Below are 19,824 nucleotides of genomic sequence, written 5' to 3' on the forward strand. Positions count from 1 at the left end.
AAAGTGCCGTGCTAGCTGCCCATGCCAAGAGCTCAGTGAGAGTGCAAGACCTAACTTAACTAAGAATCAGAAGCCCCGCATTCTCTCACACCTGCGTGGCCTGAGCAGTCCCCTGTGGTACTCGTCTATGAAACATGGTGCCTTGCCCTGCCGACCTCAGAGCCTTGCTGGTGACACTAAAGACATCTTTTTTTCTGCTTTGGAACCATGATGTATTCTATAAATAAACTTTTTTTTTTGAGAGAGAGAGAGAGACAGGGAGAGATCTTTGCTATAGGGTGCACATGCTCAGCAGAGACTCTGTAACAGAGAGAGAGAGAACGTGAGAAACCATCCACCGGGGGATGGCCACGCTGCAGTCCCTGCTCCAGTCTCCTCTCAGGGTAATTTGGGCTTGCACGCACATGTGCGCAGTATGAGTTTCAATTAGATGGGTCCAGTACTCAAACCGCAGTCGGGCATGTGAGAGTCCAGCACCCCAACCACTACACTGCCTTCTGGCCCCTATAAATATACTACTGCTATTAATATTAATATTATTATGTAATTGAAAAAAAATATGAGAAAATTCATCTCCTCCTAATAGCCCACCCACATGTGACTAGCTAAAATATTTGACTAGAAGTTTTTTGTTTTTGTTTTTGAGAGGTTTTTGCTATAGGGCATGTGTGCTTGCCAGAGAGAGAGACAAAGAGACAGAAAGCGAGAAATCACCCCCCAGAGGGGATGGCCTCACCGCAATCCCTTCTCCTCTATTCTCCTCTTGGGATCTTGGGCACGCACGCACACGTGCCTGGTGTGAGATTAAGTCACCGGGTTCGGGGGTTCGGGACTTGAACCGCAGTTGACTACATGGGAGTTCAGTGACATAGCCATTACACCAACTGCTGGTCCCCAGGAGTTGGTTTTTTGTTTGTTTGTTTGTTTGTTTTGTTTTGTTTTGTTTGAGAGATTTTTGCTTTAGGGTGCATGTGCTCACCAGAGAGAGAGACATAATGTGAGAAATCATCCCCTAGGAGGAATGGCCACGCTGCAATCCCTTCTCCATTCTCCTCTCAGGATCTTAGGCGCACATGCACATGCACCCAGCTTGAGTTCTAACCAGCTGGGTCCAGGACTCGAATTATAGTCCACTACATGGGGGTCCAGCAACGTAACCATTATGCCATCCGCTGGTCCCTGACAAGATTTCATGAGAGGAGCTGAAATCTACCCTTTGTGATAGATTGATCAGAAAAAATTATCGTGGTACAGATACTCCCAAATGCATTTGTTTAAAGCTACCTACTTTTACAAAATTTTCTTAACCCATTACTAAGAAGTTTCTATTAAGGAATCAAGACTAGAAGGAAACTAAGCTAATCATTAGTCAATACAGTAAGACCTACTAAGCTTGTCAAGTGAACTTCCACCTGCAATACCTAAGTCCGTCACAGGCCACAGGCAGACACGCATATGCACACACACAATGCAGGTTGCTATATTCTGTCTTGTATTTTAGCAACATTTTAAAGTTTTTATCATATAACCAAATTTTATCTTTAAGTAGGAAAACCCTACAAATAATAAAACCCTACAAGTAAAACCCTACTTTTAACAGTGTCTAACAGTTATTTGCTACTATATGCACTAATCAGTTTAAAAATTAGTTCACTTAACAAACAAAGAAAACCATGAAAGATGTAACACAAAACTCCAAATGCAACCTTTTTTTCTAGAAATGTGTTGAAATTTTTGTTGTGAATGGAAGAAAAACAGGGAACACATTTGCTTGTTTTCTTCAAGACCCACACTGAGTTTATTGAATATTCTGGTCCTTTCTCCTCTAGCCACTACTCCTTCATTGAACCACAAGATATATCTTTTTGGAAAAGTAATGGAGTCCAGCCTACCTAACTTCACTGATCTCCAAGGACTACTGAAAGTTATAAAACTTACTGTGGAGCTCTGATTTGCCAGAAGTTAGTAGAAAAAGAACTGACCCCTTCAGAACGCCATCAAGAAGATCGAGCCCAAAATGATACTTTTAAGTAAGTAGTAATTTTCAGTATTAGCACATTGAGTGATCTCAAAAGTACCTTGCTGAATAAATGTGATAGGCTTAGGGATTCGTGAATCAAACACAAGAACTGGCTTCCTGTACCACTGGCATTGTTACGAATCCTTGGGAATTTTAGTTCCTTCTCTTCCTTTTTTTACTCCAAATTCCCGAGGCATGGTTTTAAACATTACTTTGACAAAGTCCCAATTCTTAAGGGGTCTGGCACAGTTTTTGCTGCTCCTATGACAACAGAGAAGCGTTAGGTGATTAATTAATTACAAAGCACTAAAAATAAACCACAGTTTATTTTTTCAGATTTTTGAATTACAAAATTATTTAAATGTCATCTGTAATCGAAGTGTTACATTACTAGGTAATGAAATTACTGTAGCACTTAATGACGTTAGGAAACTGCATGCAAAAAAATATTTGTACACAAGGTGGGGATGTTAGCAACAAACTATAGTACTTTTGTTCTGCTGAAAAAAAAAACACACACACAATAAATAAGAGCATTAGCTTCCTCGAGCAATTGCTGAAGGGTAAATTCAGCTTTTCATGAAAGGATAGCAAGTAGGGGCACAGAGCGGCATGGCAGATCTGGGAGCACACGTCACAAGGGTAGCAGGGGAAGGAGTGGAAGAGGACAGCTCACCAAAATGAGACGTCTTGGAACTTCGTAAGACTAAATTGTACGTCCACATAGTAAGGATTCAAGAATTCGGTCTCGAATACCTACATTCCTGTTGACTCTTATTTGGATATATAAATCCAAAGAACTAAGTCCTACGTAAAGTTACTTCTATACTTCGCATAAATATACCCACTTTCCAGACAGATCTCCTTCCAAAGCTTTCGACTCACAATCCTCCCCTGCCTTTACAAACAGCTTTTCTTAACCAAATGCTGGCTATAACCTTGATCTGTCAGAGACAGTATCTCTCACTTGATTCATGCTTCTTATGTAAAACTTTAATTTTTAAAACTTACATTAGTATAGTCAGCGCAATTTTTAAAAAGCTATGAATATGTCACAAAATGTATTTCTCATAAAATTTTGAGCTTCATAATCTATATCATCAATTCGTAAATGAAATGGATATATGCTAACCCCAGAACCAGTGTGTACACATTAATTACACTTCTCAGATATAGGTAATTAATTTTATTGTATTTAGTCCCCAAACTTCATTTATTTGCTACAGTAAAATGTATTTACTCTCAGGTCCTTTCATAAGTCCATGACGGCCTCATCAGGAACACAGAACTTGTTGGTTACAAGGGAGCACGCACGTGTGCCGTGAAGCAATGAGTCACAGACGTATTTTCAATTTTAAGATTCTTCTCCCAAGATGAACAAAACAGCAATTGTTATTTGCAAGCTAGGAAGTGCAGTATCTGTTCCCGAATTATCTAAGGATGAGTCAGAATCTTAAACCCAAAGAAAAGTAATAAATAATGACAACAGATGTTGGTAAACCTGTGCCCCCCTGTGCGGTGTGTCTACGTGTTGTTTTGCCTTGATGTGCTGTCAGCCGCCTCTCACCTGGGAGTACTGATATCTTATCAAAGCCCGAACAGTTCCTCTTCACAACAGACAGATAATAGTGCCTTTCAATTTATCATACTGAAAGTCTAAAAGAACCATGGGAACGATTGGTCAGGTGACAGCTTGATGGACAGTTTGACAGCCCTTAAAGCATCATGGGAAATGGTTGTCAGCTGATTTTCAGAGCGACCAGGGAGATAACCTTCAGAATGATGAGAAAAACAAAAATCTGAATATTCGTGTAAGATCCAGTGGCCGGGTTCACTTAAGTGATAATAGGTATGAATTTAGATGACTAAAAATGTTGTTATCAAACCTGAGAGGATTTCTAAGTCCAGAAATGTCCTTCATTTTGTAGACACCTTTTACGTTTTTATTCCAATGTCATTTGAAAAGTACATACATATTATGGGGCTTTTGGTTTTATAGAGACTAACACATTAAGTGTTTAACATGTTAGCTGACCTATAATATTCTCTAGAGTTCAAATCTGCTTCCTTTTAGCGAACTCCTCATATATCATTTCCAAACTATAGTTTGCACATTACATCTCTAATTAGAAAGCCTATCATAAAGAATCATGTATTGTATGGGACCAGCAGTTGGCATAATGGCTATGTCGCTGGACTCCCACGTAGTCGACCGTGGTTCAAGTCCTGGACCCAGTGGCTTAAACTCACACCGGGCGTGTGTGCATGCATGCCCTAGATCCCGAGAGGAGAATGGAGGAGAAGGGGTTGCAGCATGACCATTCCTCTGCCATCCCTCCTCAGGGGTGATTTCTTGCTTTCTGTCTCTCTGTATCTCTCTTTCTGGAGAGCGCACACCCCCTGTAGCAAAATCCTCTCTAAAAAAAAAAAAAAAAGAAGAAGCTTTAAAAAAATACAAAAAACTCCTTCCTTCATACTATTCATCCAAAACTCACCCATTACCCACATTTTGCTATATGTGTTTCTGTTCTCTGTCTCTAGCTCACGCTCTTCTCCTCACCCATTCTGCTATCTATTTCTCAATAATTTTAATATGGAGACATGAGATTAAGTTTTCGTCTGATCTATCTTTGTACTCCTTCACAAAACCTAGCTACTTACAAAACCTAGCAATATTTTCTCTTTTAAAAAAAATTATTTATTTATTTAATTCCATTTGTTATTATTATTTTTTAATTTGACCCAGACAGAGACAGAGAGAAAGAGAAAGGGGAAGCAAGAAAGCAAGCCATGTGGTCCGGGACTCGAACCATGGCCGGCCATGTGGGAATCCAGTGCTCTTACCCACCATACCACCTGCTGGCCCAGCAATATTTTCTTAAAAATATTTATTAATGAACGATGAATCATATTCAGCCTAAACCTAGTTTTTATTCTTTTAGATATGTGTTCATATAGCAATATAACGTACTATATTATTTTTTGAAAATGTATGTAATGTTTTACAAAATATTCCTCTTTCCCCTAAAACTATTATCTGATCAAAAAGTGACCCAATAAAATAAAATAAAATAAATAAAATAAAATAGATTGCCACAGAAGTGCCAACAGATTTTTCCAAAGGATGGGAAAGATAAAAGCTTCATTTGCTGCTGGTTCTTTGTCTTGATGGGGACAAACAGACCAACTGTAGACGCTGGGCAAGAAAGCAGGGACTTAAAACAGAAGCTCTTTCCAAAATACACGGTAGCCATTGTGGAAACTGGAGCCATTTGGCTGCTTGACACTTCTGGGATAACACTCTGCTTTCACAAATTTTGATGGTTTAGATTCACATTCCAGCTTCATTTTCCAAATCCAGTTATGCCAAAGCCGGGCAAGTCAGACAACTTGTGACAGAAACATTAGTGTTTTCCAGGGAATGGAAAGAAGCCAGTAGATCATTTAAAGGACTGTTAACAAAATGTTCATATGTAATTCTTCACAAGAACACACATTATTTGGGAAAATATGAAACTGAAGCTTGTAAATGCAAACCAAAATACTTTCAAGAACTATATGCAAATTTTAGTACTTGGAGAGTGAGAAAAACACATTGTGCTTATTTCAAACTTGGAGGGCAAGATGTGGGAGGAAGAGTTATAATAATTGATACATGGACAAGGTCCAAAATGCTACAGAACAACTGAATTCAGAATTATTTCTGAATCAGCACTGTGGTTAAAAAATGATTTTCCTTTCCGTCGAATAAATCCATGCAGCATCAAGTTTTAACAGATTCCAGATGTAGTCCCAAGGTCACCTGATATAAATTAAGTTTCATTGTTAACCACTCATTTAGTCATTTAAGCCAACTAAATAAGCTAAATTAGAATGCCAGTACCTAAAGCCTTAGAATGTATTTCATGGTAATGCCAACATTTGTGGTCAAAGTACAGAATAAATACTAGTATTAAATCTTAAGTGACTCAAATTTTCACAGAAAGAAAATTTCAGACTGAAAATTCCACACAAAGGAATGGATTTTTTATAGTTAAGTCATAAAAACATGAACGTATTACACTCACTTTCCCATTATAAATTTCAATATAGAAAGTCATTTTGAAGGGCACAAAAGTTGTATATTTTGGTTGATGCAGGTTATCTAAATTACAGACTTGTTCAACTCCATGCTTACATAAAGTATATGAAATTGGTGCTCTTTTGGCTCAAAGCATGTGAGTTCCACTCTTTGGCTTTATCACTATGGTGTAGCAGGATCTCTCTTGTGAGACACAACGAGAATCTTGGGTCTTGACCCAAATTAGAACATTCGAGTTATTTATGTTAGGGGTTTCCTCTGTCGAGGCATATACATTATGCTTCAACTGTGGGAAATTCTGGATTCATTTTCCAAAATTTGGTCTATACTTTTCCAAATTTGGTAGATCTTGGTATTCCAAATACATGAATCTCTTTTTATTTTATATAAGCTTTCTTTTGTCATTTTGTTATTTTTTAAATTAAAGAATATGTAAGTTGCAGCAAAAAATTGGGCTGATGGTTTCAAGATCCTCTCTATTTGTCATACTTTTCGTATACCTTTCCAGCAAACCGGAATCTTGTCAGAGAAGTAAATCAATGAGCATGTTGAGTTTTTAAAGGTATTTAGAAATGCTATCTAATTTTCTTAATGCCAGAAAGTAGCCATTAAAGAATTGAGCCTAAGGCTGCCTTTATAGGTAAAAATATTTAGTTTTGTTTCATTTTTGTCAATAAAATTAGAGAAAAAGAGGGATATGATGCAGTATATCTTGCTAATACAATTTTAAACATGTTATTTAATTATGTAAGCTGCATATTTAAATTTATAAGACGACATTTTAAGTGGGAAAGGAATTCTAAGTTTTTATACAACCACTTCTCAAAGTTCTGATTTATAATTATTAAAACATTTGTGATAAAATTTCTGAACTTCACATATGCTGAATAATCATAGGGTTATCAAAATTGCACCTTATGGGGCTCAACTTTCACTTCAACCTAATTTTCTCATAAATTATTCTTTCGAAGGATGTGAGAGGCAAATAAATGAAGTTAGGTTGAACCTAATCCTTAGAATCCAAGTAATGTCAGTACCTCTGTTAGTACATTTTCCTAGATTCCAACTGCATAGAATGAAGAAAACCCAAAGTAGAAAGTGAAAGTATTGCTCACTCAGAGTGAGTCTTCTGCCTCTATTATATCGAATGCACAGTTTCACTTTTCCCACAGAGTGCTTAACTGATGGCTGTTGGGGAATTTTATAGATGCAGAATGTGTTCTGACAATCCAGTGACATTTGCACAATTTGTTCTGCAAGGGGTCTTCAAAAAGCTCCTGGAAAATGAGTATTGTGCAAAAACTATACATGGATTTTATTTTTTTTGCACCAACACAAACATGTTCTTTAATTTCACTTTTTCTGTAAATTTTTGAAGTGCTTTCATATATGATATTTTACACTCATCATTTTCTTTCTGGTCTTCTAGTTATGGAGAACAAATGAACCTCGCAATATCCTTTATCTGTTCTATTTAAAAGTTGCTCTCGGGAACCAGCAGTTAGCGTAATGGCTATGTCGCTGGACTCCCACGTAGTCGACCGCGGTTTGCGTCCTGGACCCGGTGGGTTAAAACTCATGCCAGGCACGTGTGTGTGCGTGCCCAAGATCCTGAGAGGAGAATGAAGGAGAAGGGATTGCAGCGTGACCATCCCCCCTGGGGGGTGATTTCTTGCTTTCTGTCTCTATGTCTTTCTCTGTCTGTCTGGTGAGCGCATGTGCCCTATAGCGAAAAAACCTCTCCAAAAAAAGAAAGAAAAGTTGCTCTCTCTTCTTCTCTCAGCCAAATAAGGCTTAATTCTTTGTTATTTCTCTTGCCTCACCATCTTAGGAAAGTTATCTAAGGTCCCCTCAGTGGCAAAGTGGGAATAGTTAAGCCACCTTTTAGATTTGTTATGAAGATTAGTGATTAACACACGTGGGCCAACTGGTAGCATGGTGTTCAGGTGGCTGATCCCACTCGGCCGATGAGGGCAGATCGATTTCCGACCCGGTGGCTCAAAATTCACGTGCCAGGCACAGGGGTATGCACGGCCCAAGTACTAAGAGGAGAGTGAAGGAGAAGGGGTGTGAAGTGGCCATAGCCCCCAGTGGGTGCATTCTCACTTTCCTCTTTCTGTGTCTCTTTCTGGTGAACACACAGTCTTACAGTGAATTTAAAAAGAATTACTGTAAGTGATGGCATAGTTACGTCCCGTGATGTAGTCCACTCTCATTAAGAGCTAATTCCCTCCTCTTTGATTAATATTGGAATCCTCGTTGATCAACTTGTATTCGGACACAGGTGACTCAGTGCCTTAAATGAACCTCTTTCAATTACACTGAACCATAAATCAATGTGGCAGCAGGTATTAATCTTTCTGCTGGATTGATTCATTATAAAGAACTCTGCACAAAAATATTGATATTTCTGAATCATAAAACTGAAATTGCCAGTGTTCACAAAACACAACCCAGATGAGAAACTTAGTCACGGATAGGGTAAGCAGCCTGCCGAGGTTGCATGGACAGTGTGCATTAAAGCTGAAAGCATGCTCATTTGGCCATGAGCTTAAAAATACATAGAGTAGTCCTTTTTACTTCCTTTCTTTAATTATTCATTATTTTCCATGATCGACAGAGACAGAGAGAGAAAGAGAAACAGAGAGATGGCAACCCAGCAAGGTCTGGACACTGCAGCCTACCCCCAGCCTCAGCCAACCCTGGATCATGGACACCCTCACGTCCAGGGAGGTCTCCACATGCAGCCTAGAACCGTCCCTGTGAGTGGGCCTGGGCCTCAGCCCCGGCGAGCGCTGCGTCTCGTGGCTGTACCATCTGTTTCCCTTTAATTCTTACAGAAAAGAAGTATAGGAGAAAAGAGTCTCATCCAAACTTGCAGTGAGATAAGACGAGTCAGTTCAAGAGTTTGAATGTACCGCATGGTAACGGTAGCTGATAACTACGTACTATACACTTAAAAGTTGCTAAGAGAGGGACCAGCAGTTAGTGTAATGGCTGTGTCGTGGGGCTCCCTTTGCGGCATGGCCATCCGCCCTGGGGGGTGATTTCTTGCTTCCTGTCTCTCTCTGTCTCTCTCTGTCTTTCTGGCAAGCACGCATACTCTATAGCAAAAAATCTCTTCAAAAAAGAAGAAAAAATTGCTAAGAGAGTAGATTTTAAATGTTAGTGCACAAAAAGAGTATTTAAGTAATGCATACATTAATTGACCGATTCAGCCATTCCATAGTGTACACGTATACCAACACTTCATGCTATATACCATGTATATATTATTTTGCCAATTAAAAATAAATTTAAAAAATCTAATTCTAAATATTTAAAGCAGTTAGTTAGCCTGTTGGTTCTCAGTTATTCTGGCCTCAGAAACCTTTACATTCATTAAAATTACTGAAGACCTTGAAGAGTTTTAATCGGTGTTAGTTATAACTATTAATATTTATCATATTAAAACTGAGGGACCAGCAGATAGCATAGTGGTTACTTCACTGGACTCCCACATAGCCAACTGTGGTTCCAGTCCTGGACTTGGCAGCTTAACACTCACTCCGGGTCCGTGTGCATGCATTCTCAAGACCCTGAGAGGAGGACAGAGCAGCAGGGACTGTGGCATGGCCATCTCCTTTGGGGCGGGGGGGGAGGGGGATTTCTCGCTTTCTTTCTGTCTTTGTCTCTCCGGTGAGTATATGTGCCCTATAGCAAAAATCTCTCTTTTTTTGAGAGGTTTTTGCTACAGTGTGCGTACACTCGCCAGAAAGACAAAGAGAGACAGAGAGACAGAAAGCAAGAAATCACCCCCTAGGGGGGATGGCCACACCACAATCCCTTCTCCTCCATTCTCCTCTTGGAATCTTGGGCACGCACGCACACGTGCCCGGCGTGAGTTTGAGCCGCCAGTCTGGGACTCAAACCGCGGCTGACTATGTGAGAGTCCAGCAACACAGGCATTACGCTAACTGCTGGTCCCACAAAAGTATCTCTTAAAAAGAATTAAAAAATAAAAAAAACTCATGTCGGGTGCGCGCATGCACGCATGTGTGTGTGTGTGTGTGTGTGTGTGTGTGTGTGCCCGAGATCCCGAGAGGAGAATGGAGGGGGAGGGATGGATTACAGTGTGGTCATCTCTCTTGGGGGGTGATTCCTCACTTTCTGTCTCTCTGTCTCTCTTTATCTTCCTGGAGAGCTTACATGCCCTATAGCAAAAATCTCTCTTACAAAAACAAAAGAAAAAAAAAAATCTCACACAGGGTGCATGTGCATGCGTGTGCCCAGGATCCTAAGAGGAGAATAGAGGAGAAGGGATTGCGATGTGACCATCCCCCCGGGATGGGGGCAATTTCTCACTTTCTATCTCTGTCTCTCTCTGTGTTTCCAGCAGGCACTCATCCTGATAGCAAAAATCTCTCAAAAAAAATTTTAATTGAGATGCTTTTAAAACATTTAACTATTTTTAAATGGCAATAAAAATTCATATGTTAACATAACAAATGTATTTCATAAGTAACTATATTTCATGAGATGAACTATAGTTATTTCATGAGAAAAGTGGCATTATTTTAAATTTAATCAATTTATGTAATGTTAAATGCTCATATCTGCTTCTGCAATCTGTTGTGTGTGGGTTTTTTTTTTTTTTTTTGAGAGGTTTTTGCTATAGGGCGCGTGCGCTCGCCAGACAGACAGAGAGAGAAAGAGAGATAGAAAGCGAGAAATCACCCCCCGGGGGGATGGCCATGCCATAATCCCTTCTCTTCTGTTCTCCTCTCGGGATTTTGGGCACATACACACACGCGCCCGGCGTGAGTTTTAAGCCTCTGGGTCCGGGATGCGAACTGCAGTCGACTACGTGGGAGTCCAGCGACATAGCCGTTACGCTAACTGCTGATCCCTCTGCAATCTGTTTTTTAGAAGCGTTTCTAGTAGAAAATTGGCTTTATACAATGCATGGTTGAAAAAGAGGGGAGTATTTTAGTAGTACTTTCTCATCACTGTGGATATTATCCTTTTAGCACACCAGAAGTTATAAAACTTGTTTGTTTGGTTTTTTTAAGGTGAGATATGGAATTTGGAAAAATTTTGATAAACGTTTTGTTCACGGTTACACCCCATCGGTTTATGTGGCACTTTGAATGGATCTTTTACACACTCGTGATTTTGGAGTGTCATTCAGGAAATACCAGTTTATCAAATCTTCCAAACATCATACCTTTTATTCTGTAATATTTCAAAATCAAATCACATTGATTACCACCACACGGGTCTCCTCACAACTCAGAGTGCACGGTGCTTTCCTTAAGATGGCCACCTCACTTTAGCGTGCTGGAGTGCTGTAAGCATGTTTCCCGTGTTGTCACACAAATGGTAGAAATGACCAGTACTGGGGCCAGCAGGTGGCATGGTGATTCAGGCACCGGACTCCCACATGGCCTACTGCAATTAAGACACCCTGGCAGCTTGACACTCATGCCAGTGCATGTGCGTGCCTGCCCAAAATCTCAGGAGGAGAATGGAGAAGAGATTGCAGCGTGGTCATCCCTCTGGGGGGCTGATTTCTCACTTTCTTTCTCACTGTCTCTCTGGTGAACACATGAGCCCTATGGCAAAATAAAATAAAATAAATAAGGCATGTGCTCAAAGGTCAAAATTTAATAAAATTAGTGACTTTTACTGTTTCATCAAGGACACTGTAAAGTGAAATTGGATATTTATTTTGTGCGTGCGTGTAAGTGAAAATGTCAGTAATTACTAGACAGTTGAGTGCCACTGCCTTACGTCAGTCAACAGCAGTTTGACTCACCCTTGTTTGTGCACCATCAGTGCAAAATGCCACACAGAAAAGAATTATATTACTACTGATATATTATTATAAAAATATAGTATTATAGTATTACTACAAAAATTCATCTAACTCTGTAAGCCCTCTGAAAAGGTGCCAGGGACCCAAGGGAGCTGCACAACCAACCCTCTTTCAGAACCATCGAGTTAGGGTTATCCTCTCCTACCAATCAAATGTCCCCTAGGTAATTCTGGAAGAGAATTTAAAATATGTCAGAAAAGTTGCATGCCAAAAAATGTTTTGACGCCTCTGATTCTTGATTCTCCTTGTTGTAGTATAAAAGTTAAGCAAAACTTGGACTTTTTCACATGCTATAAAACTCCTAACTCATTTCTTTTCAGTGGCCTCTCTGGATCAGGATGGTTGAAATCCATGTTTACAGAGTAATACCCTATTTTGAAGGCTTATAGAGCAATATATTAGAGGAAGGGAGACTAAACAATAAGGTTTTCACAGTCTGTAAATTAGTTACTGTGTACAAACTGCTCAGCAGGTAGTCATTCAGGTCAATAGGGTATCTTTCACTAATCATCCTCTACATTAATTTACTAATTTCTCTGTGCCTCCCAAAGTGAGGACTCTATTCTGATTCATTATTTGTACTTCCCAATTTGAATGCATTAAGAATATATTATGACACAATTAAAGATACACAGGTTGTGCATGTTAGATCTTTCTGTAACTAATTCGGAATGAAATTATATATGTTGTGTTCAAGTCAATTGCCATGGACAAGTGAAAGAAGCAGCTGATTCTAATTTAACCTGAGGTGGACTCTTTTTTTTTTTTTTTTTGAGAGGGTTTTTTCGTTTTTTGGGTTATTTTTTTTTGGGGGGGGGGTTGTGGTTTGGGTTTTGTTTTTATTTTTTATTTTTGTTGTTGTTGTTATAGGGTGCAATGTGCTCACTGGAAAGAGAGAGATAAAAAAAAGTGAACAATCACTGCCCAGGGTGGATGGCCATGCTGCAATCCCTTCTCCTCCATTCTTCTCTCAGGATCTTAGGCATACACACACATGCACCCTGCATGAGTTTAAGCCACCAGGTCCGGGACTCAAACTACAGTCGGCTATGTGGGAGTCCAGCAATATAGCCATTACGCCACCTGCCAGTCCCAAAGTGAATTCTTTTACTCTGGGCCACAATAAATTATTCCATTCTGAATTTATCTCCTTGAAATAAATTTTTAAAGTTATCCCAACTATTCCTGTATGAATAAAAGTTTAAGGACTTAATCCTATGATTTTATTAATCCATGGTGTCTAATAAATTGCATGTTTGTTTGACTCTATTATCTAAATCAGTTCATGAGTATTATTGAACAACAAGGGTCGGTGATTAAATATAAGACACTTTATAATCTGTGAACCCTTTATTTTAGAGTCATTTAATATATTTAATGTTATTACTTTTTAAATTTTTCCTTCTTTTTATAGTTGTAATCAATAATCTAATAAGAGATAGTAGACAACTGTAACTAAATTTTCTTAGTTTGTATCATAGCATTTAAAATAAAATAACTTTTGAAATTAATTTTATTTATTTATTTTTATTTGCTATAGGACACATGTGCTCACCAGATAGAGACAGAGAGAGGAAAGTGAAAAAGCAAGTCGCCAGGTTTGGGAATCAAACTACAGTCAGCCATGTGGGAATCTAGCTCCTTAACCACCATTCCAACACTGGCCCCTAAAATAACTGCTTAAGTAAAAATAAAACTGAAACCTTTATCACAGGAGTGGTTTTGGTGAGGACAGAGTTATGGTGATGTCTCTCCTTGAGCTTTCAGGTATCCTCTGCCGTTTCTCATTAATATCATGCTAAGAGGCCAGCCCCGGCCCCTTTTCCTGGCATGCCAGTACTCCTGGTCCAGACCAAAGCAATCTGCCCCAAGGCTCATTTAGAATGAGCTTCCATCATTTATCCCTGACAACTGACTTGAAAACAACATACATAGTCTCAACCCCCAGCATCTTCTTCAAGTGCTACTCATTCTTTAAAGACCTCCTCGAAACCTGGGGACTCCGTGTCTTCCTTGTATACTTGCAGTCTAGAGGCATTTCCTGTGTTTCTTCAGAATTATTTCATTTTTTAAAAAAACTTATTTTTTATTAACTTTATTTATTTATTTTAATTTGACCAGAGAAAGACAGAGTGAGAGAGAGTGAGTGGAAAAGTGAGAAAGCAAGCCACCAGGTCCGGGACTTGAACCTCAATGGGCCATGTGGGAGTCCAGTGCCCTTAACCACCACAACTCCTGCCAGCCCCTCCTTTATTTTATTTGTCATTATCATTATTTTTAATTTGACCAGAGTGAGACCCAGAGAGAGAGAGAGAGAGAAAGAAAGCAAGAAAACAAGCCACCAGGACCAGGACTGGAACAGTGGTCAGCCATGTGGGAGTCACACCACCTGCCGGCCCCAAGTTTCCTTCTTCTTTTTTTTTTTTTTAGGAGTGGTTTTCGCTATAGGGTGCATGCGCTCACCAGACAGACAGAGAGAGACATAGAGACAGAAAGCGAGAAATCACCCCCCAGGAGGGATGGTCACGCCACAATCCCTTCTCCTCCATTCTCCTCTCGGGATCTTGGGCACGCACGCACACGCGCCCGGCGTGAGTTTTAAGCCACTGGGTCCAGGACACGAACCGCGGTCGACTACGTGGGAGACCAGCGACATACCCCAGTTTCCTTCTTAATATATAAAATACTGAAAAAATAAATGCCCAATATACTTTGTGTATAGAAAAACCAATACCACATCTGTATACTAGTGATAGCTAGCTAAAAATTAGAAGTTTTAAAGTGGTCCTATTTGTAAAAGAAATAAAAAACATACTTTTAAATGTCTAAATATTTCTCTGAAAACCTTCAGAAGAAAAGTGCATAACATATGATGAAAATCCAAAGTATTTTTTTAAATGTCAGATTTATTAAGGTTTCATTGATGATCAGTAAGCAGAAATGGATGAGTTCGACAAATGTACACTATACCCAAAAAGTATTTCAGAGATATGTTTCTAAGCTCTTATAAATGTCACAAATAGGGACTATTTGGAGGCACAGTAGTAAAACAACACGCTCTGAGAGGCTGAGTCACACAAGAAAGTTCCGGTTCATGTCCAAGACCTCGCTGAGGACAGTAAGTGCCGTTGTCCAGTTGTCTCTCTGTCTCTGTCTCCCTGTGCTTTACTCTCAGAGGAAATAAACAAACTTTAAAATATTATGACATATCTGTACATATATCAGGCATGATTAGAGAAACACTATAAATACACTAATTTTTGCCAATTAATGTGTACATGTAATGTTAGTACAATAAATACCCTAAATGAATTGGAGGATAGAAATCCTAAAATGCAGTGGAGAATAAACAAAAGCAAAGGCAAAGACATTTTTGAAAAAGAAATGTATTAAAGGTAAAATAAACATACCAGTTTTTGAAACATATTTAAGCTACAATAATGAAACAATTAGTTCTGGGACAATAAGCATGAGAACAGAAAACCTTGGATATTGTATACATGTGTATATTTATGTATATGCCATATGTAACCGCTTAATATAGAATAAATAATGTGTAACATAATTAATCGATGAGGAAGGAAGACTTATTCAGTAAAAAGGAGTGGGACGTAAGAGTGTGGAAAACCTGCTCATAAAATCTGCATGTTGTGAGGAGAAGAGCTGAAAGGAAAAGACTGCTATAGAAACTCTGAAGTTTTACAAGTCTAAATATTCCTTACTTGTTCAGAGCGTTTATCAGGTTTTAGTTCCCAGTGGGCTTTGCAACGTTTGCATCTTTGTCTCATTCACAACGAGCACAATGTCAGTGTGCAATGCATTATTTTTCTTTTTGTTCAAGAGATTTTTTGCTGTAGGGTATGTGTGCTCACTAGAGAGACAGAGAGAGACAGAGAGACAGAAGTGAGAAATCACCCCTTCGGGGGGGATGGCCATGCTGCAGCCCCTTCTAATCTGTTCTTCTCTCAGGGTTTTGGGCATGCACATACATGTGCCCTGCGTGAGTTTTAAGCTGCCAGGTCTGGGGCTTGAACCACGGTCAACTATGTGTGAGTCCAGCAATGTAACCATTATGCCATCTGGCAGTCCCAACAATGCACTTTATTTCTATGATAGAGTGTAGATGCACATGAGAGAGAGAGAGAGAGAGAGAGAGATGCACCCTTGACATGGTCCAGTCACCCTACGACCGGCTTTCCCCTGCCCTCCAGTTCCTGGGGACCCTTGGCACCCCCCCCCGCAGGCATGCCTGCTCCCAGTATGTTTTCAAACTGACCCAGAGATCTGAGCCTATGGTTGGCCATGTGACTTCCAGTCTTGCAGGTCACTGGCATCACCACTGCACTCCAGCTCAAGACTCACAATGCAAATGTTGGTTCAATAGTTATTTGATGGATTCATTCATTCATTTATTATCAAGAAATATTTGGCCATGTCTCTCATGAAAGAGAGCCAAAGAGAGAAACAGAGAGAGAAAAGTACCCTCAACAGAGTGTTACATTGCAATCCCACCCAGCCTCACCCAGCCTACCTGGGTGGTGAGTGCTCTGTGGATACAAGTCGACCAGGTACCGAATGCTCCCAACCCCAACCCCATTGTCTACATGCCTTCTAGCACTGCAGTGTTGTACTGCTTCACCACCACAGCGGGGTCCATATTTGCTTTTTAAAGGTACACTTTTTTGTCTCTAAAAATAGTACAGTGTGATCCACCTTTTTATCTGCAGCATGCACAGGTCTATTGGTTTTACAAATGCCATATTTTTCTCCAAAAATAAAAACAATTCAAAAGTGAAACTAACTTTACACCTTTAGTTTTGGATTATACCATGATTTCTACAAATGAAACAGTTGGGAAAAACAGAATTTAAAAAAATAGAAACCTAGGGCCCGCAAGAGGTGTGGTGGTTAAGGACTCTGGATCCCACATGGCTGACCATGGTTTGAATCCCAGACCTGGTGGCTTGCTTTCTCACTTTCCCCTTCTCTCTCTCTCTCTTTCTCTCACTCTGTCCCTCTCTGGTCAAATAAATAAATAAATAAAGTTAAACAAAATAATTATTTAAAAGAAAATAGAAACAAAAAATAGAGCTTTCAATGACATGCTTCATGCCATAATTCAAACATACTAGTTTTAATTTCACTTTTCCAGTATGATACTTTGGGTCATGGATAATTTGTAACTGAGGACTCCATACTAGAAACTATCTTGTTCCAGGATAAGAGCAGATTTATGTGAGAGCAGCGAGATGACGGCCGAAATAATCTTTGAAAAGTCAGGGGATAACCTCATCTCAAGAGAAAAATGCTATCCAGTGACCACGTGTTCTAAAATAAGGGTCTCGCTCCTGATCTCACTTTTCTGTCAAGGAGGCCGTAAAAATATGATAAAATAGTAGCTATTACTTGAGTTCAGAGAAAATTGAAGTTATTTCATTCAAATATTGCTCTTTTCCCCAGTATGCTATTCGTTGTTGAGTTTTTTACATGCTATAATTTCATGGCATTTTGATAGAATTTTGTACCTACAAGAAATCTTAATATAATTTGTATTATTGACCTGAGAGTTCAGAGGCAACACTAGCAAATAGTAAGCAGTGTCTGAGTAAAATTTTATTACTTCTCACAAAAGTATCCCCATCATTTCTGGACATGTTAGCAAATTGCGCCAAAAGTGGTCTCTCTAGTGCTTTATAGATTGTATTTATTTTTTTATGTCTGTTTCCTATTCTTTTAGAAACCTTAAGTCTATAAAACCATGATGTTTTTCTATTCAAGTGAAGAATCTATTCCTTTCCTCTTCCTTCTAGATAACTGCATAAGGTCCCTTCCAACTCCATGAATCTAAGTCTGTTTAGTAAAGCAGACTCGAATATAATTTCTATGGATACTCATACTTTAAATTTCCAGAAGCATTTATGGAAAAAATAACTAATGATGTGTACTAGTAGGCCCAGAAGGGGCTCTAGCTCTTATGCTGTCTATATTTTTCTAAACACTTTAGGGTCGTAGTTATCTATGAAAAGCTGGTAACTGGGGGTAGACTGACAGACCTGTGGATGGATAGATAGACAGATAGGGACGAGGCTCTACAGAGAGAGTTGGTTCTTTTCCTGATAAGGCCAAACCTCTAAAGACGGTTGTATGACAGATATCATCTGTCTCACTGGATGTTTCCACAAGAGCCTCTTTAATAGCATTCTTTTTATTCCTCATCTTTTTTTACGTGTGTTTATGTTTGTTTGTTAAGAGAGAGAGACTCTGGCTGGAGGCGAGGGGAGGTCTCGCTGCTCTGCATATTCAGGTCAACCTGGGAGCCAGCCCTGGGCCTTCCCATGGCTCAGCATTGCTCCATGGCACCCTACCACCTGGGCCGCCACAGCCTTATGCCTGAACACTTGAACTCAGTGCTCCATTAAAGTGTAGGAAGACAAGGATCCCCCCAAAGCTATCTTCATTTCTCCTTCTTCTTATAACAAGGCTTCTGACACCAAAGTTTATCATTAAAAACATCCTTTATAGAAATATTACCGTATATGTTTTCCCCAGAAGGAAGAGTGTCAAGGAAATTCGTCGTGATCGGTGTTTACCGTTAAGTTTGACATGCATTATTGTTAGATCATTCTGCTCTCCCTCCGTCGTTTCTCCATGCCATTTATTTATGTGCATATTTAAATGGTGTGACACTTAATTGAAATTACAGTGTGTTTAAGCTGGGTTTGACACTGACTGGCAGTTGCTGTTAAGGAATTACTTGGAACCTGTGAATGGGTCATTTTCCAAATAGTACAGATACAACGATATTCAGCCAGCGGAATATTTGAGGTCAAATAGCTGATAGTGCCAATATGAGTTCCTCATTCAGTCCAGATGGGGTTGTTTCTTATTACCCTTCAGAGCTGCATAGACAGAGCTGACGGCAGTACTGTAATACCATAACTACCTTACTTTCTCATGCAACAAGACTGCCTACTAATCCACAGGACTTGAAAATAACTTTACAGAGAAACATTAAATCTTCAGAAGACTTTTTAAAATGTAGGAATTAATATTATGTATTTTTTTAAATTTATATTATCATCATAATCTTCTTTATATTACATTGGATTACATATAACTTTACATTGACTTCCATTGTTTTTTCAAAAGGGAATGCCATGCATGTCAGTCAATACAGAGACATCAATCTCCCCGCTTTATCATTCAATGTCTTTTCCATGCATTTCCCAATAATTATTATTATTTTTTAAAACAGCCAATCACTATTTCTCATTTTGCTTGTTAAAAGACTTCACCCCATCATGAAATACTTCCCAGACCAGTCCAGTTGAGAATACTATACACGTCATCATCAACAGATAATAAACCATATCTGTTTCTCACTAACATCCTCTCTATTGTTCACTTGCTATCTTTCTCTATCCTCTTCTCTCTTTTTTTTATAGTTTATTTTTTATTATAATTTTTTCCCATCCAAAATACACTGTGCATTGGCTCAGTCAAGCACGTCAACATATATGTTCTCAGCAAATAATTTCCCAATTCTTGTGTCCTGCATACCTTGCCTTTTATTTTACCATCCTAGATTCCCCAACCCCCTCCATCTGTTATGACCCATCCTCCTCCCACATTGTCCCTGGCACCCACGGTTGCCCTCCGTGCCTCCCCCCTCCCCAAATGATCTGTCAGTGAACTTAATTAGTCTAAATATACCCAATAGTTATGGCAGCTGACACATACCTGTACATGAACTCAAGTCTGACTTTAGGCCTAAACCCCAGTGAGTAAAAAGAGCATACTATAAAGTAGAACCCAGCTGGGCCCATACCGCTCACTACAGCCATCAAATATCCATTTTTTTTTTAA

At 39.3% G+C, this 19,824-nt stretch overlaps 1 long non-coding RNA gene across 3 annotated transcripts in view; it reads left to right on the top strand.

Moving 5' to 3' along the window:
• LOC102486141 (uncharacterized) overlaps positions 1 to 19,824 on the top strand; it is a 491,111-nt gene that overhangs the window by 440,035 nt on the left and 31,252 nt on the right. For 2 of the 3 annotated variants that reach the window (XR_003549230.1, XR_334384.2), the window contains exon 2: positions 1,830 to 2,030. This is a non-coding gene — a long non-coding RNA (uncharacterized LOC102486141). Of the gene's footprint in view, positions 1 to 1,829; positions 2,031 to 3,266; positions 3,337 to 19,824 lie in introns of those variants that run through there. The other variant, XR_001370304.1, reaches the window with a different exon arrangement.

Source organism: Tupaia chinensis, unplaced genomic scaffold (assembly GCF_000334495.1).
Source record: "Tupaia chinensis unplaced genomic scaffold, TupChi_1.0 Scaffold000212_1, whole genome shotgun sequence".
Lineage (NCBI taxonomy): Eukaryota > Metazoa > Chordata > Mammalia > Scandentia > Tupaiidae > Tupaia > Tupaia belangeri.